General features: G+C 46.1%; 1 protein-coding gene across 5 annotated transcripts in view; it reads left to right on the plus strand.

Annotated features, from left to right (window-relative positions):
* The first annotated feature begins 7,016 nt into the window (after positions 1-7,016).
* LOC117395471 (death-associated protein kinase 2) overlaps positions 7,017-26,401 on the plus strand; it is a 54,540-nt gene continuing 35,155 nt past the window's right edge. For 2 of the 5 annotated variants that reach the window (XM_059007454.1, XM_059007456.1), the window contains exon 1: positions 7,017-8,155. The gene's annotated coding sequence lies outside the window, so the exon portion shown is untranslated. The remainder of the gene's footprint in view (positions 8,156-26,401) is intronic. The other 3 variants (XM_059007455.1, XM_059007458.1, XM_059007457.1) reach the window with 3 other exon arrangements.

Genomic DNA, 26,401 nt, shown 5'->3' on the forward strand with positions numbered 1-26,401 from the left:
GTGTCGAGGTGCTTTACTCTGAGTTCAGGAGCTGCTTGTTTTGTGTCGAGGTGCTTTACCCTGAGTTCAGGAGCTGCTTGTTTTGCGTCGAGGTGCTTTACTCTGAGTTCAGGAGCTGTTTGTTTTGTGTCGAGGTGTTTTACTCTGAGTTCAGGAGCTGCTTGTTTTGTGTCGAGGTGCTTTACTCTGAGTTCAGGAGCTGCTTGTTTTGTGTCGAGGTGTTTTACTCTGAGTTCAGGAGCTGCTTGTTTTGTGTCGAGGTGCTTTACTCTGAGTTCAGGAGCTGCTTGTTTTGTGTCGAGGTGCTTTACTCTGAGTTCAGGAGCTGCTTGTTTTGTGTCGAGGTGCTTTACTCTGAGTTCAGGAGCTGCTTGTTTTGTGTCGAGGTGCTTTACTCTGAGTTCAGGAGCTGCTTGTTTTGTGTCGAGGTGCTTTACTCTGAGTTCAGGAGCTGCTTGTTTTGTGTCGAAGTGTTTTACTCTGAGTTCAGGAGCTGCTTGTTTTGCGTCGAGGTGCTTTACTCTGAGTTCAGGAGCTGCTTGTTTTGTGTCGAGGTGCTTTACTCTGAGTTCAGGAGCTGCTTGTTTTGTGTTGAGGTGCTTTACTCTGAGTTCAGGAGCTGCTTGTTTTGTGTCGAGGTGCTTTACTCTGAATTCAGGAGCTGCTTGTTTTGTGTCGAGGTGCTTTACTCTGAGTTCAGGACCTGCTTGTTTTGTGTCGAGGTGCTTTACTCTGAGTTCAGGAGCTGCTTGTTTTGCGTCGAGGTGCTTTACTCTGAGTTCAGGAGCTGCTTGTTTTGTGTCGAGGTGCTTTACTCTGAGTTCAGGAGCTGCTTGTTTTGTGTCGAGGTGCTTTACTCTGAGTTCAGGAGCTGCTTGTTTTGTGTCGAGGTGTTTTACTCTGAGTTCAGGAGCTGCTTGTTTTGTGTCGAGGTGCTTTACTCTGAGTTCAGGAGCTGCTTGTTTTGTGTCGAGGTGCTTTACTCTGAGTTCAGGAGCTGCTTGTTTTGTGTCGGGGTGCTTTACTCTGAGTTCAGGAGCTGCTTGTTTTGTGTCGAGGTGCTTTACTCTGAGTTCAGGAGCTGCTTGTTTTGTGTCGAGGTGCTTTACTCTGAGTTCAGGAGCTGCTTGTTTTGCGTCGAGGTGTTTTACTCTGAGTTCAGGAGCTGCTTGTTTTGTATCGAGGTGCTTTACTCTGAGTTCAGGAGCTGCTTGTTTTGTGTCGAGGTGCTTTACTCTGAGTTCAGGACCTGCTTGTTTTGTGTCGAGGTGCTTTACTCTGAGTTCAGGAGCTGCTTGTTTTGTGTTTGGGTTCTTTACTCTGGGTTCAGGAGCTGCTTGTTTTGTGTCGAGGTGCTTTACTCTGAGTTCAGGAGCTGCTTGTTTTGCGTCGAGGTGCTTTACTCTGAGTTCAGGAGCTGCTTGTTTTGTGTCGGGGTGCTTTACTCTGAGTTCAGGAGCTGCTTGTTTTGTGTCGAGGTGCTTTACTCTGGGTTCAGGAGCTGCTTGTTTTGTGTCGAGGTGCTTTACTCTGAGTTCAGGACCTGCTTGTTTTGCGTCGAGGTGCTTTACTCTGAGTTCAGGAGCTGCTTGTTTTGTGTCGGGGTGCTTTACTCTGAGTTCAGGAGCTGCTTGTTTTGTGTCGAGGTGCTTTACTCTGAGTTCAGGAGCTGCTTGTTTTGTGTCGAGGTGCTTTACTCTGAGTTCAGGAGCTGCTTGTTTTGTGTCGGGTGCTTTACTCTGAGTTCAGGAGCTGCTTGTTTTGTGTCGAGGTGCTTTGACTCTGAGTTCAGGAGCTGCTTGTTTTGTGTCGAGGTGCTTTACTCTGAGTTCAGCAGCTGCTTGTTTTGTGTTTGGGTTCTTTACTCTGAGTTCAGGAGCTGCTTGTTTTGTGTCGAGGTGCTTTACTCTGAGTTCAGGAGCTGCTTGTTTTGTGTCGAGGTGTTTTACTCTGAGTTCAGGAGCTGCTTGTTTTGTGTCGAGGTGCTTTACTCTGAGTTCAGGAGCTGCTTGTTTTGTGTCGAGGTGCTTTACTCTGAGTTCAGGAGCTGCTTGTTTTGTGTCGAGGTGCTTTACTCTGAGTTCAGGAGCTGCTTGTTTTGTATCAGGGTGCTTTACTCTGAGTTCAGGAGCTGCTTGTTTTGTGTCGAGGTGCTTTACTCTGAGTTCAGGAGCTGCTTGTTTTGTGTCGAGGTGCTTTACTCTGAGTTCAGGAGCTGCTTGTTTTGTGTCGAGGTGTTTTACTCTGAGTTCAGGAGCTGCTTGTTTTGTGTCGAGGTGCTTTACTCTGAGTTCAGGAGCTGCTTGTTTTGTGTCGAGGTGCTTTACTCTGAGTTCAGGAGCTGCTTGTTTTGTGTCGAGGTGCTTTACTCTGAGTTCAGGAGCTGCTTGTTTTGTGTCGAGGTGCTTTACTCTGAGTTCAGGAGCTGCTTGTTTTGTGTCGAGGTGCTTTACTCTGAGTTCAGGAGCTGCTTGTTTTGTGTCGAGGTGCTTTACTCTGAGTTCAGGAGCTGCTTGTTTTGTGTCGAGGTGCTTTACTCTGAGTTCAGGAGCTGCTTGTTTTGTGTCGAGGTGCTTTACTCTGAGTTCAGGAGCTGCTTGTTTTGTGTCGAGGTGTTTTACTCTGAGTTCAGGAGCTGCTTGTTTTGTGTCGAGGTGCTTTACTCTGAGTTCAGGAGCTGCTTGTTTTGTGTCGAGGTGCTTTACTCTGAGTTCAGGAGCTGCTTGTTTTGTGTCGAGGTGCTTTACTCTGAGTTCAGGAGCTGCTTGTTTTGTGTCGAGGTGTTTTACTCTGAGTTCAGGAGCTGCTTGTTTTGTGTCGAGGTGTTTTACTCTGAGTTCAGGAGCTGCTTGTTTTGTGTCGAGGTGTTTTACTCTGAGTTCAGGAGCTGCTTGTTTTGTGTCGAGGTGCTTTACTCTGAGTTCAGGAGCTGCTTGTTTTGTGTCGAGGTGCTTTACTCTGAGTTCAGGAGCTGCTTGTTTTGTGTCGAGGTGCTTTACTCTGAGTTCAGGAGCTGCTTGTTTTGTGTCGAGGTGTTTTACTCTGAGTTCAGGAGCTGCTTGTTTTGTGTCGAGGTGCTTTACTCTGAGTTCAGGAGCTGCTTGTTTTGTGTCGAGGTGCTTTACTCTGAGTTCAGGAGCTGCTTGTTTTGTGTCGAGGTGCTTTACTCTGAGTTCAGGAGCTGCTTGTTTTGTGTCGAGGTGCTTGTTTTGTGTCGAGGTGCTTTACTCTGAGTTCAGGAGCTGCTTGTTTTGTGTCGAGGTGCTTTACTCTGAGTTCAGGAGCTGCTTGTTTTGTGTCGAGGTGCTTGTTTTGTGTCGAGGTGCTTTACTCTGAGTTCAGGACTTGCTTGTTTTGTGTCGAGGTGCTTTACTCTGAGTTCAGGAGCTGCTTGTTTTGTGTCGAGGTGTGTGGCAGAGCAGGGCTCTGCCCTTGTAAATATTGGCAGGGATGGGGTTAAATTCTCCTCTCTTCCCAGGTTTATAGTGTCAGGTGGGAATCATTAACAATCAATCAGCACCTAGCCACCTGACATAAAAGGAGGCCTCAGCTCCTCATTAATGAGAGGTAGATGTGGAAGTAAGTGTGGTTTCTTTGTGTGCTGGTTTTTTTGTTAATTTTGCAATCCAGTGAAGGCAAAGCTAAGCCTGGAAGCCTTGTTTTTGTAAGCTTTTACTTTGTGTTTATTGTTTGTGTTTAAGAACCTTTTTGTTTGGCCCTTGTGCCTGTTTATTTTGTGTTTTTTATTTTATAAAAGTCTTTTGTTTGAACTGCAGTCTGTCTCTTGGCCTCATCCCTTGCCCCAATCCTGTCACAGGGTGCTTCGACTCTGAGTTCAGGAGGTGCTTGTTTTGTGTTGAGGTGCTTTACTCTGAGTTCAGGAGCTGTTCTTCTCTTCTAGATGCCTGCCTTTGACTGGTAAGCCAGGCTAGCTAAGTAAGAGCCAGCGCCATCTCGTGTATGCATATTGTCATGCATAAAGAATCGTCATCTTTCGCATCTGTTCACAAGTGAACTCGCTTCTGCCACCTAGTGGCCATTGTTTAAAATGCACCACCTTTGGCTGAGTCATTCCTTCCAAGTTTACATTAATTCTGTGAGCTTAATAATAATAAGACTCCCATTGCCGAGTAGTTTGAACCAGTCCAGGTTTTAACTGTGAGCTAAATACAATAATATTTGAATGCTAAGAGAAACAATTAATACCTTCGGCAGATGTAGGTTATCTGGGCTCAAACTGTAATATGCACGTCTGTTTGGCCAGCAGAGGGCAGCAGACACGGTGAAATGTATTTACAGTTCAAGACTGCGGGAAGGGAACCCAACGTCGTGCTGCGTATGGATAGCTGATTGAAGATAAGCTGCGGTTCACAGTACGAAAATGAATGTAGGAGGTTTGCGTGCAAATTCTTAATTTAGAGAAGTAGGGGAAATCGTTTCTCAAGAAAGGAACTTCTATTACCCAGTTCTGCACAATATTAGCAACTGCCTTACAATGCAAACACAGTATAGATCTAATGCAATATTATACACCTTACAATGCAAACACAGTATAGATCTGATGCAATATTATACACCTTACAATGCAAACACAGTGTAGATCTGATACAATATTATACACCTTACAATGCAAACACAGTATAGATCTGATACAATATTATACACCTTACAATGCAAACACAGTATAGATCTGATGCAATATTATACACCTTACAATGCAAACACAGTATAGATCTGATGCAATGTTACACACCTTACAATGCAACACATAGTATAGTTCTGATACAAAATTATTAACGCTGAGAACGTTTAATATTATTATTAATAAGATAAGAAAGTTTACAAACGAGAGGAGGCCATTCGGCCCATCTTGCTCGTTTGGTTGTTAGTAGCTTATTGATCCCAGAATCTCATCAAGCAGCTTCTTGAAGGATCCCAGGGTGTCAGCTTCAACAACATTACTGGGGAGTTGGTTCCAGACCCTCACAATTCTCTGTGTAAAAAAGTGCCTCCTATTTTCTGTTCTGAATGCCCCTTTATCTGATCTCCATTTGTGACCCCTGGTCCTTGTTTCTTTTTTCAGGTTGAAAAAATCCCCCGGGTTGACATTGTCTATACCTTTTAGGATTTTGAATGCTTGAATCAGATCACCGCGTAGTCTTCTTTGTTCAAGACTGAATAGATTCAATTCTTTTAGCCTGTCTGCATACGACATGCCTTTTAAACCCGGGATAATTCTGGTTGCTCTTCTTTGCATTCTTTCTAGAGCAGCAATATCCTTTTTGTAACGAGGTGACCAGAACTGAACACAATATTCTAGGTGAGGTCTTATTAATGCATTGTAGAGTTTTAACATTACTTCCCTTGATTTAAATTAAACACTTTTCCGAGCATCATGTTGGCCTTTTTTATAGCTTCCTCACATTGTCTAGATGAAGACATTTCTGAGTCAACATAAACTCCTCGGTCTTTTTCATAGTTCCCTCCTTCAATTTCAGTATCTCCCATATGATATTTATAATGCACATTTTTATTGCCTGCATGCAATACTTTACACTTTTCTCTATTAAATGTCATTTGCTATGTGTCTGCCCAGTCCTGAATGCTGTCTAGATCATTTTGAATGACCTTTGCTACTGCAACAGTGTTTGCCACTCCTCCTATTTTTGTGTCGTCTGCAAATTTAACAAGTTTGCTTACTATACCAGAATCTAAATCATTAATGTAGATTAGGAATAGCAGAGGACCTAATACTGATCCCTGTGGTACACCACTGGTTACCTCGCTCCATTTTGAGGTTTCTCCTCTAATCACTACTTTCTGTTTTCTACCTGTTAACCACTCCCTAATCCATGTGCATGCATTTCCTTGAACCCCTACTGCGTTCAGTTTGAGAATTAATCTTTTATGCAGGTCTTTGTCAAAGCTTTCTGGAAATCTAAATAAACCATGTCGTATGCTTTGCAATTATCCATTGTCAATGTTGCGTCCTCAAAAAAATCAAGTAGGTTAGTTGGACACGATCTCCCTTTCCTAAAAACATGCTGACTGTCTCCCAGGATATTGTTACCATATAAGTAATTTTCCATTTTGGATCTTATTATAGTTTCCATAAGTTTACATATAATAGAAGTCAGGCTTATTTGTCTGTAGTTACCTGGTTCGGTTTTGTCTCCCTTTTTGTGGATCGGTATTATGTTTGCAATTCTCCAGTCTGTTAGTACAACCCCTGTGTCAAGAGACTGTTGCATGATCTTGGTTAGCGGTTTGTAAATAACTTCTTTCATTTCTTTGAGTACTATTGGGAGGATCTCATCTGGCCCAGGGGATTTGTTTATTTTAAGAGCTCCTAGTCCCTTTAACACTTCTGCCTCTGTTATGCTAAAGTTATTTAAAACTGGATAGGAACAGGTCGACATGTGGGGCATGTTGTCCGTGTCCTCCTTTGTAAAAACCTGTGAAAAGTAATCATTTAATATATTTGCTATTTTTTTTTCTTCATCTATGATTTTGCCATTTGTGTCTCAGACATTTAACCTCCTCTTTGAATGTTCTCTTGCTGTTATAATATTGGAAAAACATTTTGGAATTGGTTTTAGCCCCCTTAGCAATATTGATTTCTATCTCTCTCTTGGCCTTTCTAACTTCCTTTTTGACTTGCGTTTGCAGTTCCAAGTACTCTTTCTGTGTGCTTTGTTTTTGGTCCCTTTTAAACACTCTGTAAAGTGCCTTTTTTCGCTGAATATTTTTTTTAATTGATCTATTAAACCATTTTGGCCATTTTGTTTTAGATTTAGATTTGTCTACTTTTGGGATGTAATTGTTTTGCACATCAAGTACTACATTTTTAAAAAGACAGCCATCCTTTTTCTGTGGATGTTTTCTCTATTTTACTCCAATCTACTTCTGTTAGTCTCTGTTTCATACCTTCATAGTTTGCTTTTCTAAAATTGCAGTAAGTCACCGCGCATGTGCTTTATTCACTCGGCTGTGTATGAGCATATCGTTCTTGATACATTTTATGTCTTAAGTGGACGTTTGTAGTCTTCAGAAAAAATAATGCTAACACCGAATTTGCTTAAAACGCTGGAATATAGGCCTATGTACTGAGGTGACCGCGCCAGTGTACAGATATGAAAAGCTACGGCAGTATGTTTTCGGTTTAACACAAGCGAATGCCGGGTGGTTGAGGACTTTGCCCGGCGGTACTCGTTTCGTTTGCAAAATGTAACTGAAATGCGTCGAGTCCACCTTAAGACGGTCGCTTCGCCCCTTTGAGTCTTCACACCCCTCGGTGTTTTGTAATCCTGGCTGGTTTCCTGTTTAAAGCAATAGTGTGTATTTTATTCGTGAAGCTATAGGCGTACTGGCACAGACAGACACCGACACAAACACCGCGGTTCACCTCGCTTTGCTACCTTAAGTTAAGCCCCTCTGTCTACCTCAGCACTCGCCTCGGTGTCTCGTGTAATCTGTCACACTGAAGGAGGAAGCGCCGCCGCCGACTCGCCCGTTTATCGCTTCTTGAAGACACGGAGAGCGCTTCAGGTAAATCAATATTATCCAGTCACGAAACAAACTCCTTCGTTTTTTGGTGTTTGCGTGGGTGTGTGTGTGTGCGTCAGTTCTGTTTTAAACGTCCTCCGTCTCTCCCAACGCCGTGCAAAACCAAAAGAAATGGACATGTAAAGGAACATACTTAGTCGAAAATCGAATAAAAAAAAAGTTTTTTTTCTGGTAGCGAGATGCGGGTGTGTGAGTGACTGCTGTTGTCTTATACAGATCCGACACAGATACAATCTTGACAGCCGAGCAGGTAAACGCCAGACTGCTGCTAGGTGAGTGCTGCACTTTGCATTCCTGTCAGACCTCTCGCATCGCTAACGCAGCGCTGCATGAGTCCCTGTCCCACAGCTGTCAGAGGGGGTGGCCTGCAGACACCGAAACCGCAGCACAATACAGTATCCGAAATTGAACTGCGATGCATCGCTTACCCTAAACGCCACGGGGAAGCAGCCGCTGTGAGGGGACAGCGGAGACTGAGAGAGGAGAACTGAGAGAGACTCGGATCGGAACTAAACAAGACAGAAAAACTCCTGGAAACAAGACCGAGAACTCCGCCGCGGAGCTGCAGCGCTCTCATTACAACTCTCTGGTGAGTTACAGTACTCCCCAAGTGATGATGATGATGATGATGATTATTACTACAACACTGTTGACAGTGCTTGTACATTTCTGTAAATGTGTAAGTTTACAGCGTTGTTTTTGTGTGCAAAATCCGTTTTCAGTTACAGCACACAATGTTAGGTCGAGGGTGTGTAATGGGCTGTTTGTTCAGTATTTGCACTCGGGTCCTGTGCATTTATTTACTTGCATGGTTATTGTGCTTTATGAACAATGTGTTATGTGGGTTTGGTATGTTCGGTCACCATTTTCTTCACAACATTTTTAGAAAATGTCAAACAGTTTGTGTGAACTCGAGGGAATTCGAGAAGTTCCTGCGGAAACTTTGAGCAAACACTGAGTGAAGAGGTGCTGTCCCGCAGCAATGGACATTCGCCAAAAGTTTCGCATTTTAGGAATGAGACAATTAAAAGAAATCTATATGAACATCATTTAGAAATTTTATTGAACATCATGTAATCAAAGAAACGACACAATGATATCGCAACAGTCTACCGGAAGCCATAATAGTAGTACAGCATTTCATGTTAAATTTGGAAATGTCACAATGTCCCGTTTTTGTCAGTTTTTCGTTAATGGAAAACTACAAAACGGTGTGTAATTCAATATGTTAACGTGGCATCTTTCAGCAGGTTTTATTCGACTTTATGAAGGAACATTAAATAATTCTATATTAATGAACTGAAGTACTGTGCTGTAAGTAATTTGTTAGAAATACTATTTTTAATACGTTTACAGTACAATACCGTTTTGGTTACTTGTACACAAAGAAGAGATGCGTTTTGAGAAAATATACCTGGTTTATTACGGATCCGATTCTGCTACAGGAATCGGTTCCCGGAAAGCCTGTAATCCGGTTACAGCTGGAATCGGGTTGCGGTTTCAATGGGATTCAAGCGCACGCAGGTTCAGAAGCGAGGCTTGCCGAATGTCAGACTCGGGGACAGGGAGAGATGGACTCTCTTCCCCCGCGCGTTTTGTGTGCGTGGGACAGATAGACAGTCAATAATACCGATGCCGTATTACATATTAATACACAAACATACATTATAAACGACGGTTACTGCAAGCAAAGGAATAGACGATCGACTCTCCAAACCGCGATTCAATCATACTCAATACAGTATTCATTCAAATGGCATTGTCATAGGCCGTTTAATATGAACGTATAATTGTGCGTGTTTTTTATTGTGTGTGGGGGGGGGGGCGTTTCTTCTTTGTTTCTAAGATGCTCAGTCGGCTCCCTCACGATTACACATTTTGATTGTTAAGGGTTCGCCCAAAACACCGAACATCTACCCCTGGCTGTTCAGAGAGATCACCGAGAAAATGGTTGGAGTGGCAAAACAGGGGAGTTAACCCTCCATAATTACATCCACCACCACCCCCCCCCCCCCCCCCCCCCCCCCCCCCCCCGTGATTGAATCCAGATGTCTGTGACGTGTGGAATTCCGCCAGCAAGGCAAGACTCACAGACCCCCAGAGTGTCCCTAATCGGGAACACGTTTACTGCGTGGGTGCTTTGAAAGCAGACCCCCTCCCCCTATGGGACCGAAGAGAGGCGGGGTTCTGCTTTTAAAGCCCCTCACGCTGCAACCGTGTTTCTGATGAGGGGGCTCAGATAAACCCTGCAGGAATTCCTGCTGGAGAAACGTGTGTGTGTGTCTGATACCAGGGCGTAACACTCTAGTATTATTAATATTGAAATGATCAGGAGCCAGTTTGGGCAGGGTTACAAACTCACATTAGCCCTGCTGCTGCTGCACCCAGTCCTGGGGCTCAGAACTCCCCTCAATGAAGCATTTAGGAGGCAGTGTGGTCCAGTGGTTAAAGTCCAGGGATTGTAACCAGAAGGTCACGGGTTCAAATCCCACCTCTGCCACTGACTGACTCGCTGTGTGACCCTGAGCAAGTCATTTCACCTCCTTGTGCTCCACCCTGCGGATGAGATGTTAAATCAACGTCCTATTGTAAGTGACTCTGGATATAATGCACAGTTCACAGCCTACCTCTGTAAAGTGCTTTGTGATGGTGGTCCACTATGAAAGACGCTGTATAAAATAAAGATATTATTATTTGGAAAACTTCATGGCTAATTAACATAAAGCACAGCACTGCCAGTTAAGAACATTCTGCAAATCTAGAGGTCATTTACACAAACAAACTAAGAATAAAAATAAACTTACTGTGGCAATAAAACTGCTTTGGATTACCAAAAACGTGCTTACTCAAATATTCTTAGTGAAAATGTGTTCACTGAAATGTTGCCCACAATTGTATTGGTGGTTGGTCATGTATCGTCATTTGAAACAATAGTACATGGAAAACTACAAAGTGGTGTGTAATTCAATATCTAACGTAACATTATTCAGCAGGTTTCATTCGACTTTATGAAGCAAAACTAGTTTATTCTATAGGGTGATGCAACACTTTTGGCCAGAGCTGTACAAGGCCTCTTGTTACACAAACACTGCAGCTTTCCTCAGTGAAGAAACACGAGCAAACCCCAGAGACAGGCTTTCCTCTGCACAGAAACACTAGCAAACCCCAGAGACAGGCTTTCCTCTGTGCAGAAACACTAGCAAACCCCAGAGACAGGCTTTCCTCTGCACAGAAACACTAGCAAACCCCAGAGACAGGCTTTCCTCTGCGCAGAAACACTAGCAAACCCCAGAGACAGGCTTTCCTCTGCGCAGAAACACTAGCAAACCCCAGAGACAGGCTTTCCTCTGCACAGAAACACTAGCAAACTCCAGAGACAGGCTTTCCTCCGCACAGAAACACTAGCAAACCCCAGAGACAGGCTTTCCTCTGCACAGAAACACTAGCAAACCCCAGAGACAGGCTTTCCTCTGCACAGAAACACTAGCAAACCCCAGAGACAGGCTTTCCTCTGTGCAGAAACACTAGCAAACCCCAGAGACATGCTTTCCTCTGTGCAGAAACACTAGCAAACCCCAGAGACATGCTTTCCTCTGCACAGAAACACTAGCAAACCCCAGAGACAGGCTTTCCTCCGCACAGAAACACTAGCAAACCCCAGAGACAGGCTTTCCTCCGCACAGAAACACGAGCAAACCCCAGAGACATGCTTTCCTCTGCACAGAAACACTAGCAAACCCCAGAGACATGCTTTCCTCTGCACAGAAACACTAGCAAACCCCAGAGACAGGCTTTCCTCTGCGCAGAAACACTAGCAAACCCCAGAGACAGGCTTTCCTCTGCACAGAAACACTAGCAAACCCCAGAGACAGGCTTTCCTCTGCTCAGAAACACTAGCAAACCCCAGAGACATGCTTTCCTCTGCTCAGAAACACTAGCAAACCCCAGAGACAGGCTTTCCTCTGCTCAGAAACACTAGCAAACCCCAGAGACATGCTTTCCTCTGCACAGAAACACGAGCAAACCCCAGAGACAGGCTTTCCTCTGCACAGAAACATTAGCAAACTCCAGAGACAGGCTTTCCTCTGCACAGAAACACTAGCAAACCCCAGAGACAGGCTTTCCACTGTGCAGAAACACTAGCAAACTCCAGAGACAGGCTTTCCTCTGCACAGAAACACTAGCAAACCCCAGAGACAGGCTTTCCTCTGCACAGAAACACTAGCAAACCCCAGAGACAGGCTTTCCACTGTGCAGAAACACTAGCAAACCCCAGAGACATGCTTTCCTCTGCACAGAAACACTAGCAAACCCCAGAGACATGCTTTCCTCTGCTCAGAAACACTAGCAAACTCCAGAGACAGGCTTTCCTCTGCACAGAAACACGAGCAAACCCCAGAGACAGGCTTTCCTCTGCACAGAAACACGAGCAAACCCCAGAGACAGGCTTTCCTCTGCTCAGAAACACTAGCAAACCCCAGAGACAGGCTTTCCTCTGCGCAGAAACACTAGCAAACCCCAGAGACAGGCTTTCCTCTGCACAGAAACACTAGCAAACCCCAGAGACAGGCTTTCCTCTGTGCAGAAACACTAGCAAACTCCAGAGACAGGCTTTCCTCTGCACAGAAACACTAGCAAACCCCAGAGACAGGCTTTCCTCTGCGCAGAAACACTAGCAAACCCCAGAGACAGGCTTTCCTCTGCACAGAAACACTAGCAAACCCCAGAGACAGGCTTTCCTCTGCTCAGAAACACTAGCAAACCCCAGAGACAGGCTTTCCTCTGCTCAGAAACACTAGCAAACCCCAGAGACAGGCTTTCCTCTGCACAGAAACACTAGCAAACCCCAGAGACAGGCTTTCCTCTGCACAGAAACACTAGCAAACCCCAGAGACAGGCTTTCCTCAGCTCAGAAACACTAGCAAACCCCAGAGACAGGCTTTCCTCCGCTCAGAAACACTAGCAAACCCCAGAGACAGGCTTTCCTCTGCGCAGAAACACTAGCAAACCCCAGAGACAGGCTTTCCTCTGCACAGAAACACTAGCAAACCCCAGAGACAGGCTTTCCTCTGCACAGAAACACGAGCAAACCCCAGAGACAGGCTTTCCTCTGCTCAGAAACACTAGCAAACCCCAGAGACATGCTTTCCTCTGCACAGAAACACTAGCAAACCCCAGAGACATGCTTTCCTCTGCACAGAAACACTAGCAAACCCCAGAGACAGGCTTTCCTCTGCTCAGAAACACTAGCAAACCCCAGAGACAGGCTTTCCTCTGCACAGAAACACTAGCAAACCCCAGAGACAGGCTTTCCTCTGCACAGAAACACTAGCAAACCCCAGAGACAGGCTTTCCTCTGCACAGAAACACGAGCAAACCCCAGAGACAGGCTTTCCTCTGCGCAGAAACACTAGCAAACCCCAGAGACAGGCTTTCCACTGTGCAGAAACACTAGCAAACCCCAGAGACAGGCTTTCCTCTGCACAGAAACACGAGCAAACCCCAGAGACAGGCTTTCCTCTGCACAGAAACACTAGCAAACCCCAGAGACAGGCTTTCCTCTGCACAGAAACACTAGCAAACCCCAGAGACAGGCTTTCCTCTGCTCAGAAACACTAGCAAACTCCTGAGACAGGCTTTCCTCTGCGCAGAAACACTAGCAAACCCCAGAGACAGGCTTTCCTCTGCACAGAAACACTAGCAAACCCCAGAGACAGGCTTTCCTCTGCTCAGAAACACTAGCAAACTCCTGAGACAGGCTTTCCTCTGCGCAGAAACACTAGCAAACCCCAGAGACAGGCTTTCCTCTGCACAGAAACACTAGCAAACCCCAGAGACAGGCTTTCCTCTGCTCAGAAACACTAGCAAACTCCTGAGACAGGCTTTCCTCTGCGCAGAAACACTAGCAAACCCCAGAGACATGCTTTCCTCTGCACAGAAACACTAGCAAACCCCAGAGACAGGCTTTCCTCTGTGCAGAAACACTAGCAAACCCCAGAGACAGGCTTTCCTCTGCTCAGAAACACTAGCAAACTCCTGAGACAGGCTTTCCTCTGCGCAGAAACACTAGCAAACCCCAGAGACAGGCTTTCCTCTGCACAGAAACACTAGCAAACCCCAGAGACAGGCTTTCCTCTGCTCAGAAACACTAGCAAACTCCTGAGACAGGCTTTCCTCTGCGCAGAAACACTAACAAACCCCAGAGACATGCTTTCCTCTGCACAGAAACACTAGCAAACCCCAGAGACAGGCTTTCCTCTGCACAGAAACACTAGCAAACCCCAGAGACAGGCTTTCCTCTGCTCAGAAACACTAGCAAACCCCAGAGACAGGCTTTCCTCTGCACAGAAACACTAGCAAACCCCAGAGACAGGCTTTCCTCTGCACAGAAACACGAGCAAACCCCAGAGACAGGCTTTCCTCTGCTCAGAAACACTAGCAAACCCCAGAGACATGCTTTCCTCTGCACAGAAACACTAGCAAACCCCAGAGACATACTTTCCTCTGCACAGAAACACTAGCAAACCCCAGAGACAGGCTTTCCTCTGCTCAGAAACACTAGCAAACCCCAGAGACAGGCTTTCCTCTGCACAGAAACACTAGCAAACCCCAGAGACAGGCTTTCCTCTGCACAGAAACACTAGCAAACCCCAGAGACAGGCTTTCCTCTGCACAGAAACACGAGCAAACCCCAGAGACAGGCTTTCCTCTGCGCAGAAACACTAGCAAACCCCAGAGACAGGCTTTCCACTGTGCAGAAACACTAGCAAACCCCAGAGACAGGCTTTCCTCTGCACAGAAACACGAGCAAACCCCAGAGACAGGCTTTCCTCTGCACAGAAACACTAGCAAACCCCAGAGACAGGCTTTCCTCTGCACAGAAACACTAGCAAACCCCAGAGACAGGCTTTCCTCTGCTCAGAAACACTAGCAAACTCCTGAGACAGGCTTTCCTCTGCGCAGAAACACTAGCAAACCCCAGAGACAGGCTTTCCTCTGCACAGAAACACTAGCAAACCCCAGAGACAGGCTTTCCTCTGCTCAGAAACACTAGCAAACTCCTGAGACAGGCTTTCCTCTGCGCAGAAACACTAGCAAACCCCAGAGACAGGCTTTCCTCTGCACAGAAACACTAGCAAACCCCAGAGACAGGCTTTCCTCTGCTCAGAAACACTAGCAAACTCCTGAGACAGGCTTTCCTCTGCGCAGAAACACTAGCAAACCCCAGAGACATGCTTTCCTCTGCACAGAAACACTAGCAAACCCCAGAGACAGGCTTTCCTCTGTGCAGAAACACTAGCAAACCCCAGAGACAGGCTTTCCTCTGCTCAGAAACACTAGCAAACTCCTGAGACAGGCTTTCCTCTGCGCAGAAACACTAGCAAACCCCAGAGACAGGCTTTCCTCTGCACAGAAACACTAGCAAACCCCAGAGACAGGCTTTCCTCTGCTCAGAAACACTAGCAAACTCCTGAGACAGGCTTTCCTCTGCGCAGAAACACTAACAAACCCCAGAGACATGCTTTCCTCTGCACAGAAACACTAGCAAACCCCAGAGACAGGCTTTCCTCTGCACAGAAACACTAGCAAACCCCAGAGACAGGCTTTCCTCTGCTCAGAAACACTAGCAAACTCCTGAGACAGGCTTTCCTCTGCACAGAAACACTAGCAAACCCCAGAGACATGCTTTCCTCTGCACAGAAACACTAGCAAACCCCAGAGACAGGCTTTCCTCTGTGCAGAAACACTAGCAAACCCCAGAGACAGGCTTTCCTCTGCGCAGAAACACTAGCAAACTCCTGAGACAGGCTTTCCTCTGCGCAGAAACACTAGCAAACCCCAGAGACAGGCTTTCCTCTGCACAGAAACACGAGCAAACCCCAGAGACAGGCTTTCCTCTGCACAGAAACACTAGCAAACCCCAGAGACATGCTTTCCTCTGCACAGAAACACTAGCAAACCCCAGAGACATGCTTTCCTCTGCACAGAAACACTAGCAAACCCCAGAGACAGGCTTTCCTCTGCTCAGAAACACTAGCAAACTCCAGAGACAGGCTTTCCTCTGCACAGAAACACGAGCAAACCCCAGAGACAGGCTTTCCTCTGCACAGAAACACTAGCAAACTCCAGAGACAGGCTTTCCTCTGCACAGAAACACTAGCAAACCCCAGAGACATGCTTTCCTCTGCACAGAAACACGAGCAAACCCCAGAGACAGGCTTTCCTCTGCACAGAAACACTAGCAAACTCCAGAGACAGGCTTTCCTCTGCACAGAAACACTAGCAAACCCCAGAGACAGGCTTTCCTCTGCGCAGAAACACTAGCAAACCCCAGAGACAGGCTTTCCTCTGCACAGAAACACTAGCAAACTCTAGAGACAGGCTTTCCTCTGCACAGAAACACTAGCAAACCCCAGAGACAGGCTTTCCTCTGCACAGAAACACGAGCAAACCCCAGAGACATGCTTTCCTCTGCACAGAAACACTAGCAAACCCCAGAGACATGCTTTCCTCTGCACAGAAACACGAGCAATCCCCAGAGACAGGCTTTCCTCTGCACAGAAACACTAGCAAACCCCAGAGACAGGCTTTCCTCTGCACAGAAACACGAGCAAACCCCAGAGACATGCTTTCCTCTGCTCAGAAACACTAGCAAACTCCAGAGACAGGCTTTCCTCTGCACAGAAACACGAGCAAACCCCAGAGACATGCTTTCCTCTGCTCAGAAACACTAGCAAACCCCAGAGACAGGCTTTCCTCTGCACAGAAACACTAGCAAACCCCAGAGACATGCTTTCCTCTGCACAGAAACACGAGCAAACCCCAGAGACATGCTTTCCTCTGCTCAGAAACACGAGCAAACTCCAGAGACAGGCTTTCCTCTGCACAGAAACACGAGCAAACCCCAGAGACAGGCTTTCCTCTGCACAGAAACACTAGCAAACCCCAGAGACATGCTTTCCTCTGCGCAGAAACAAACCCCAGAGACAGGCTTTCCTCTGCACAGAAACACTAGCAAACCCCAGAGACAGGCTTTCCTCTGTGCAGAAACACTAGCAAACCCCAGAGACAGGCTTTCCTCTGTGCAGAAACACTAGCAAACTCCAGAGACAGGCTTTCCTCTGCACAGAAACACGAGCAAACCCCAGAGACAGGCTTTCCTCTGCACAGAAACACTAGCAAACCCCAGAGACAGGCTTTCCTCTGCACAGAAACACTAGCAAACCCCAGAGACAGGCTTTCCTCTGCACAGAAACACTAGCAAACCCCAGAGACAGGCTTTCCTCTGCTCAGAAACACTAGCAAACCCCAGAGACAGGCTTTCCTCTGCGCAGAAACACTAGCAAACTCCAGAGACAGGCTTTCCTCTGCACAGAAACACTAGCAAACCCCAGAGACAGGCTTTCCTCCGCTCAGAAACACTAGCAAACCCCAGAGACAGGCTTTCCTCTGCGCAGAAACACTAGCAAACCCCAGAGACAGGCTTTCCTCTGCACAGAAACACTAGCAAACCCCAGAGACAGGCTTTCCTCTGCGCAGAAACACTAGCAAACCCCAGAGACAGGCTTTCCTCTGCGCAGAAACACGAGCAAACCCCAGAGACAGGCTTTCCTCTGCACAGAAACACTAGCAGGCAGCTGCAGCTGACTCTCATGCCACGGCTTCACCCCTCAAAGCAACCAGGCCTGCTCTGGCTTGCACTGACCTAGCAGATTGGGGAGGGGTAACAGACTGCCGGGGGCTCTGTACTAACTCATGGTTTCTACATGCTGGTAACAGTTCAGAGGAAACATCTGATAAAAACAGCATAGGCTTATATGGCAATGTTAAAAAAAAAAAAAAAAAATGTAACCGCGGCACGTTTTCAAAGTATGCTGTCAGGCCGCACTTCTAGCTTTGACAGTTTCCATGCCAGGTAAAACTGTCAGGATGAAGCAGAGAAGCGTTTCAGCTCGCACTTCTTCAGTGCTCAGTCTGCTGTGCATATTCAACACATCACAAGACAGTCAAAAAGGACAAATAGATCATGCATGTCAGTCATATCCAGCCTTGCATGTCAGTCATATCCAGCCTTGCATGTCAGTCATATCCAGCCTTGCATGTCAGTCATATCCAGCCTTGCATGTCAGTCATATACAGCCAAGCCTCATTCACAATTTTCAGTATGATGAAAACATTGATGATCCTGACATATATGAACAGCATGTACAGAAAGAATTAGAAATGAAATGTTGAATCACAATTTAATATGCAAGTGAAAGCATGCAAGTGTGACATGCTGATAGACGGATGTACGGACAGACAGACACCTCTAATCCCCAGAATCTGATCCTCTCAATACCCTGTGCTAAATAATGATAATACTGAGTGTCATGACAATGAGATAAGCCGTTCAGCAGACAGAAGGAGAAAGGAAGTGTGACACTGTAGGGAATGAAAAAAAAGCAAAAACCTTTAGCTGGAATAATGAATTCTAGAGAGGCCTAAATAGTCAGAGACCAGTTTATTACACTACAGAGATGGAAATAAGACTCCCATTGCATAGCAGTGCGATCCATTCCTGGTTTTACTATGAGTGTAATAAGACACACCTAGGCTCGTTACCTGTACACTGGAGCTAATCAAGCTCGTAGTAAAACCTGGAATGGGCAAAACTGCTATGCAACAGGAGTCTTACTTCCATCCTTGCACTAAAATAGAAACTAACCTACAGTAATAATAGTTGCAAAAAAGCCAGTTTATAAAAATGCCTTCATGTTGGTCTTTGTGAGTTCTTGTCTTTGTGATTAATTTCGGTCCTACCACATCAAAGCGCAGCACCTTCGATTTGTCAGCTTTAGCGCCTCATTTGACAGACGGCTAGCTTTGACCTTTCCTGGACTGCTAAAGTAAATATTGAACGCAGGGGATAAGATTTATTTTCACACAGCCTTGGCTTTGAGGACCAGTATTGTTCAGCAAAGTCAAACAGCCTTGCTATCGGCGACAAGGTGAAAACCAGCTTCCAGGAAGAGCGCGCTGGAGAGTGAAACGTGCACACAGAGGAGACTCGGAGAACAAGTGGATACAGAGTGGATCATAATCCGGGGGTCTATGGAGTCTGTCTGACTTTATTACTGTAGAGTTCTGCTTATAACAGGGATAGAAATAAGACTCCTATTGCATAGCAGTTTCACCCATTCCAGGTTTTACTACCAGCTTGATTAGTGTGTAGGTGACAAGCTGAGGTGTGTCATTGTGATGAAGCTTGTTAAGGATTTTTTTAGCACAAATGTTTGGATGTGTAAGATCTGGGGGCTGTATGTCTGTCTGCCTGTATGTCACTCTTATATTAGTATATATATTTAGAGAAGTGCTTCTCCAATTGTGATTAAACTGTCTTAGAACAAGTTATTGAGTGTATAGTAATCTGGGGATGTGGAGTCTGTCTGTCTGTCTGTCTGTCACACTTCTGTTATTTCGTCATTTAACTAGAGAACCCCTTGTCAGATTCGGATGAACATTCTTTAGCACCACATCTGATAAGAATCCTGTGTCCTGGTTTGCTATCTGCTATCTTCTCTCACTTGCTTAAAAAGCTTATCTCATGAGAAAAGCATCCCAATTTTAGACACAAAACATTACTGAATTAGCCAATCCCAATACATTCAAAACGTCACTGAATTAGCCAATCCCAATGCATTCAAAACATCACTGAATTAGCCAATCCCACAGTTTCAAAACGTCACTGAATTAGCCAATTGCGATGCACTTACTGTAGCATATTCTACCCCTCCTTCTTTGCAGGCGATCTTGCTTGTCTGCCCGCTGGAATTGTTTTACCTGCTCTAGCTCTGGTGCTACACTTTGTTATAGAAATCTCTCTTTGGAGGCCTTGCTTTCACATAGCGCTGCACTTCCTACAATATCTTATTTCCTGTAACCAACCTGCTGCTCCCCCTACTCACTGACTTGCAGTCAGCCAGAAAAAGACCCAGAACGCAGTGCTTAGGTGCCCTATGAAGTGCGAGTGTAACAGATCTCCTGCAAGGAAGGTATGGACACGAGGGCTCTCTCTCTCTCTCCCTCTCTCTCTCTCTCTCTCTCTCTCTCTCTCTCTCTCTCTCTCTCTCTCTCTCTCTCTCTTGTTATTTTTGTTGTTGTTTTTTTCCATTCATCTAAATTTCAAACTCCTCTTGCCAATTAACTTAACCCCTGATGCATTTCCTTCAGAACTGTCAGAGGCTCAGTTGGAATACACAGTGGCTGGAGCATGAGTCTGCAAGCAGGGCACCAGGGGGTTTATATAGAGAGTAATAAATGGGCTGCAGTGAATTACAAGGTTAGAGTTGCATCGAGGGGTTCTGGTGACACCGTAAACTACGAGAGCAAAGCTTGAGTGTTTCATGATGAACTCACCTGAACCCTGAGAGGCAGTTCTAAGCTAAAGTAATTCACCACTTTGAAGGTTTATATCAAAGGCAGTTTTTTCCATTGTGGTTTTGTGTTCCTATTCTCTGATGAGCGATTCTCTGGCTCTGGGGATTTCAAAACAGGACAACAGCTCTTTCGATAATAGATCAGTCAGTTGCTGCGTCTCTTTTGATAATGGATCAGTCCGTTGCTGCGTCTCTTTCGATAATGGATCAGCCCGTTGCTGCGTCTCTTTTGATAATGGATCAGTCCGTTGCTGCGTCTCTTTCGATAATGGATCAGTCCGTTGCTGCGTCTCTTTCGATAATGGATCAGCCCGTTGCTGCGTCTCTTTTGATAATGGATCAGTCCGTTGCTGCGTCTCTTTCGATAATGGATCAGTCCGTTGCTGCGTCTCTTTCGATAATGGATCAGCCCGTTGCTGCGTCTCTTTTGATAATGGATCAGCCCGTTGCTGCGTCTCTTTTGATAATGGATCAGTCCGTTGCTGCGTCTCTTTTGATAATGGATCAGTCCGTTGCTGCGTCTCTTTTGATAATGGATCAGTCCGTTGCTGCGTCTCTTTTGATAATGAATCAGTCCGTTGCTGCGTCTCTTTTGATAATGGATCAGCCTGTTGCCGTTCCTGTGAGGGTTCAGTCAGTAAGAGCAGTGCCAGGAAGGAAGCAGCTCTCATGGCTTGTTTTTGTAGCTCTGAGGAGCTGGGATGCGAGTCCAGACTGAGTGTGTAGAAGTGAGAGTGTGGGAAACAGCATTGAAACAGTGTCAGCATTTTTTCCATCTCAATGTTAATTATGAAGACTGCTCTCCATCACCGCTCCCCCACTGCCTCCCTCAACTCATAAAATACAATGTCAGGTAACACCATAAATATAATGAAGCTGTAATTGAGGCAATCAGTAATTGTAACACACACTTTAATACACTTCTCATTGAGCATGGGCTTGAGACGCGGTCCAGCCCTGCATTGAAATCACATGGGGGGGTCTAATGGGGGGGGGGGCGAAAGAGACTGGGGGCTGTGAGGGGGGGGTTGCGCTGTGAGGCACCACCCAGGTCCTTCCTGACAAAAACAAGCTGCTGTCCTGTACAGGGTGGGGCACACTGTAAACATTATTTATCAAACAACTACAGGAACTGGAGCCGACCATCGATGTATGAATCCGCCTGATGTAAACATGTGGTGGTGTGCAGTGTGTGTGTATTACATGCGTGTGTGCATTCCCAGCTGTGCACTGTGTGTATCTTACAGATTTATACTGAGAGCGTCGTCTTCTGGGATTGAGATCTGCTCCGGTCTCAGAAAGATAAACCAGGATCAGGCCAGGCCAGTACGACCGCTTCTTCCTCCTCTTCTCTTATGATCTGCTCCGGTCTCAGAAAGAGAAGTGTTTTAAAGTAATGTTTTCTGCTTTCTTTCTTACTGGTCATTTTTGGTTCTATCTTGTGAACGTCTCATTGAAATGCTGGGAAACTTGGTACGGGCATTCCTTGACCCCCAAGAAAGGGGCGGGAGGGGTGAGTGTTAATCAGAATCTCGTCATTCTGGCCTCCGATTGGTTGGTCTAAGTAAGGCATTGCAGTGTGTTCAGGGCAGGCTCACAGCACGGTTCATGTAAAAACTGCAGGAGGTTCTGTAGCAGTTTAAGGGAAGTGAAGCACACTGAGTAGCGCTATGATCTCCATGAGTTTCTGTCTTATTATCTGTGTAGCGGGAAGCAGCACTCTGGGTAAGGCGGTTAGTTTCACATCCATAATTGTGGCTAAATAAAGTAATCATTTGAAAACACACACACACAGACACGTACACACACACACACACACACACACAAACACAGACACGTACAGATACAGATACACACATACAGACACGTACACACACACACACACAAACACAGACACGTACAGATACACACAGACACGTACAGATACACACACACACACACACAGACACGTACAGATACACACAGACACGTACATACACACACACACACAGAGACACATACAGATACACACACACACACACACACAAACACAGACACTTACAGATACATACACACACACACACACACCAGAAACATAATCGCTGAGTCAGGTCCTCATAAGATCCCCACAATAATACCCACAAGCATAATAAAACACACATAGACACACGCAGACACAGAGACTCACAAACATGTACAAACAGACATACAGACACAAGCACAGACATGCAAAGACACAGACAAACACACAAAGACAGACACACACACACACACACACACACACACAGACACACAGACTCGCATGCATTGTGGCCGTTGTTCTCTGTGTTAAAGTGACAGGGAAACAAATGGCTTCCTTTGCTTTATCTGATCGTGGCACACAGGCCTAACTGACATAACAACCTGCTCTGCAATCCCTTCACAGTGGAGCTCCCTCAACTGCACCAAATCCTATACAATGAGAGGAGAGCCCCAGGGAGCGTCTCCAAACTCTGGAAGATAACCAAACAGGCAAAAACCTTTGTGTGGATCTCTGTTCTCCACAGAGTCTGAGAAAAGCAGTGATCATCACAAACTGCTATTAAAAAGGGCAGCAGTGTGGAGTAGCGGTCAGGGCTCTGGACTCTTGACCGGAGAGTTGTGGGTTCAATCCCTGGTGGGTGACACTGCTGCTGTACCCTTGAGCAAGGTACTGTACCTAGATTGCTCCAGTAAAAAAAAAAACCCAACTGTATAAATGGGTAGTTGTATGTAAAATAATGTGATATTATTTTTAGTCTGCTAAGAAATAAATAATAATAATAATAAACTAATAATGAACTGCTATTAAACACACTGTACTCATGAACTGCTATTAAACACACTGTACTCATGAACTGCTATTAAACACACTGTACTAAATGATGAATGTTGTTTTAAAATAAGGTGGTTTGTTAGAAGTTAGTGTTCTTTTCTTCTTCGTGCATCTGTGAGTATAAATAATTATTGTAATTCCGAGCTCTGTTGTAGATTTCAACAAAGATATTTAATTCAATACAGTCAAACAGCTGGGTATTCCAGGTCATAACTGAATCAACAAGACAATACAATGTTGGGGTTAATATAGACTTAACCTTATGACATCACCCCTTATACCTATCAGAATATCACTGACCACGTGGGTGCACGTCCGTTTTTATTACCTTCAGTGATTGTAACACTGTTTGATGCTCCACTTAGGAAACCCTGGTGTTATAAAGATAAGGAAGGAAGGAGACTGTTTATTAAACACAAATTGTCTTTCACTAACTAACTAAATGAATCCCAAATACTAACAATCTAAAACTAAACATTTAATCTTTTAAACTATAGTTTCCCAAGTGCATGTTTCTCCAACAATGAGATAATAATGGAACTCCTGAGGCGATATAGCCTGAGGCTGCGGCTTGAGAGCATTATCTGAGCGAGGGGGCTCCATTACCACTATTACAGTACAACCATTAGAGTCATTGTAAGAGTCATTTATTTATTCACCTCTTTGTCTGAAATACTCCTTGTAGTCCCTGAAAGACTGTAGAGAGCGGGTTCAAGCCCCATGTGTTTGCTCAGTAAGCAGTGGTTTCAGAGCGGGTTCAAGCCCCATGTGTTTGCTCAGTAAGCAGTGGTTTCAGAGCTGGTTCAAGCCCCATGTGTTTGCTCAGTAAGCAGTGGTTTCAGAGCTGGTTCAAGCCCCATGTGTTTGCTCAGTAAGCAGTGGTTTCAGAGCGGGTTCAAGCCCCATGTGCTTGCTCAGTAAGCAGTGGTTTCAGAGCTGGTTCAAGCCCCATGTGTTTGCTCAGTAAGCAGTGGTTTCAGAGCTGGTTCAAGCCCCATGTGTTTGCTCAGTAAGCAGTGGTTTCAGAGCGGGTTCAAGCCCCATGTGTTTGCTCAGTAAGCAGTGGTTTCAGAGCTGGTTCAAGCCCCATGTGTTTGCTCAGTAAGCAGTGGTTTCAGAGCAGGTTCAAGCCCCATGTGTTTGCTCAGTAAGCAGTGGTTTCAGAGCGGGTTCAAGCCCCATGTGTTTGCTCAGTAAGCAGTGGTTTCAGAGCAGGTTCAAGCCCCATGTGTTTGCTCAGTAAGCAGTGGTTTCAGAGCGGGTTCAAGCCCCATGTGTTTGCTCAGTAAGCAGTGGTTTCAGAGCTGGTTCAAGCCCCATGTGTTTGCTCAGTAAGCAGTGGTTTCAGAGCTGGTTCAAGCCCCATGTGTTTGCTCAGTAAGCAGTGGTTTCAGAGCGGGTTCAAGCCCCATGTGTTTGCTCAGTAAGCAGTGGTTTCAGAGCGGGTTCAAGCCCCATGTGTTTGCTCAGTAAGCAGTGGTTTCAGAGCTGGTTCAAGCCCCATGTGTTTGCTCAGTAAGCAGTGGTTTCAGAGCGGGTTCAAGCCCCATGTGTTTGCTCAGTAAGCAGTGGTTTCAGAGCTGGTTCAAGCCCCATGTGTTTGCTCAGTAAGCAGTGGTTTCAGAGCTGGTTCAAGCCCCATGTGTTTGCTCAGTAAGCAGTGGTTTCAGAGCTGGTTCAAGCCCCATGTGTTTGCTCAGTAAGCAGTGGTTTCAGAGCGGGTTCAAGCCCCATGTGTTTGCTCAGTAAGCAGTGGTTTCAGAGCGGGTTCAAGCCCCATGTGTTTGCTCAGTAAGCAGTGGTTTCAGAGCGGGTTCAAGCCCCATGTGTTTGCTCAGTAAGCAGTGGTTTCAGAGCTGGTTCAAGCCCCATGTGTTTGCTCAGTAAGCAGTGGTTTCAGAGCTGGTTCAAGCCCCATGTGTTTGCTCAGTAAGCAGTGGTTTCAGAGCGGGTTCAAGCCCCATGTGTTTGCTCAGTAAGCAGTGGTTTCAGAGCGGGTTCAAGCCCCATGTGTTTGCTCAGTAAGCAGTGGTTTCAGAGCTGGTTCAAGCCCCATGTGTTTGCTCAGTAAGCAGTGGTTTCAGAGCGGGTTCAAGCCCCATGTGTTTGCTCAGTAAGCAGTGGTTTCAGAGCTGGTTCAAGCCCCATGTGTTTGCTCAGTAAGCAGTGGTTTCAGAGCTGGTTCAAGCCCCATGTGTTTGCTCAGTAAGCAGTGGTTTCAGAGCTGGTTCAAGCCCCATGTGTTTGCTCAGTAAGCAGTGGTTTCAGAGCGGGTTCAAGCCCCATGTGTTTGCTCAGTAAGCAGTGGTTTCAGAGCGGGTTCAAGCCCCATGTGTTTGCTCAGTAAGCAGTGGTTTCAGAGCGGGTTCAAGCCCCATGTGTTTGCTCAGTAAGCAGTGGTTTCAGAGCTGGTCCAAGCCCCATGTGTTTGCTCAGTAAGCAGTGGTTTCAGAGCGGGTTCAAGCCCCATGTGTTTGCTCAGTAAGCAGTGGTTTCAGAGCGGGTTCAAGCCCCATGTGTTTGCTCAGTAAGCAGTGGTTTCAGAGCTGGTTCAAGCCCCATGTGCTTGCTCAGTAAGCAGTGGTTTCAGAGCGGGTTCAAGCCCCATGTGTTTGCTCAGTAAGCAGTGTTTTCAGAGCTGGTTCAAGCCCCATGTGTTTGCTCAGTAAGCAGTGGTTTCAGAGCGGGTTCAAGCCCCATGTGTTTGCTCAGTAAGCAGTGGTTTCAGAGCGGGTTCAAGCCCCATGTGTTTGCTCAGTAAGCAGTGGTTTCAGAGCGGGTTCAAGCCCCATGTGTTTGCTCAGTAAGCAGTGGTTTCAGAGCTGGTTCAAGCCCCATGTGCTTGCTCAGTAAGCAGTGGTTTCAGAGCGGGTTCAAGCCCCATGTGTTTGCTCAGTAAGCAGTGTTTTCAGAGCTGGTTCAAGCCCCATGTGTTTGCTCAGTAAGCAGTGGTTTCAGAGCGGGTTCAAGCCCCATGTGTTTGCTCAGTAAGCAGTGGTTTCAGAGCGGGTTCAAGCCCCATGTGTTTGCTCAGTAAGCAGTGGTTTCAGAGCGGGTTCAAGCCCCATGTGTTTGCTCAGTAAGCAGTGGTTTCAGAGCTGGTTCAAGCCCCATGTGTTTGCTCAGTAAGCAGTGGTTTCAGAGCGGGTTCAAGCCCCATGTGTTTGCTCCGTAAGCAGTGGTTTCAGAGCTGGTTCAAGCCCCATGTGCTTGCTCAGTAAGCAGTGGTTTCAGAGCGGGTTCAAGCCCCATGTGTTTGCTCAGTAAGCAGTGGTTTCAGAGCGGGTTCTTTTGCCCTCTGTGTTTGCTCAGTAAGCAGTGGTTTCAGAGCGGGTTCAAGCCCTCTGTGTTTGCTCAGTAAGCAGTGGTTTCAGAGCGGGTTCTTTTGCCCTCTGTGTTTGCTCAGTAAGCAGTGGTTTCAGAGCGGGTTCAAGCCCTCTGTGTTTGCTCAGTAAGCAGTGGTTTCAGAGCGGGTTCAAGCCCCATGTGTTTGCTCAGTAAGCAGTGGTTTCAGAGCTGGTTCAAGCCCCATGTGTTTGCTCAGTAAGCAGTGGTTTCAGAGCAGGTTCAAGCCCCATGTGTT

The sequence above is a fragment of the Acipenser ruthenus genome, chromosome 35, assembly GCF_902713425.1.
Source record: "Acipenser ruthenus chromosome 35, fAciRut3.2 maternal haplotype, whole genome shotgun sequence".
Classification (NCBI taxonomy): Eukaryota; Metazoa; Chordata; class Actinopteri; order Acipenseriformes; family Acipenseridae; genus Acipenser; species Acipenser ruthenus.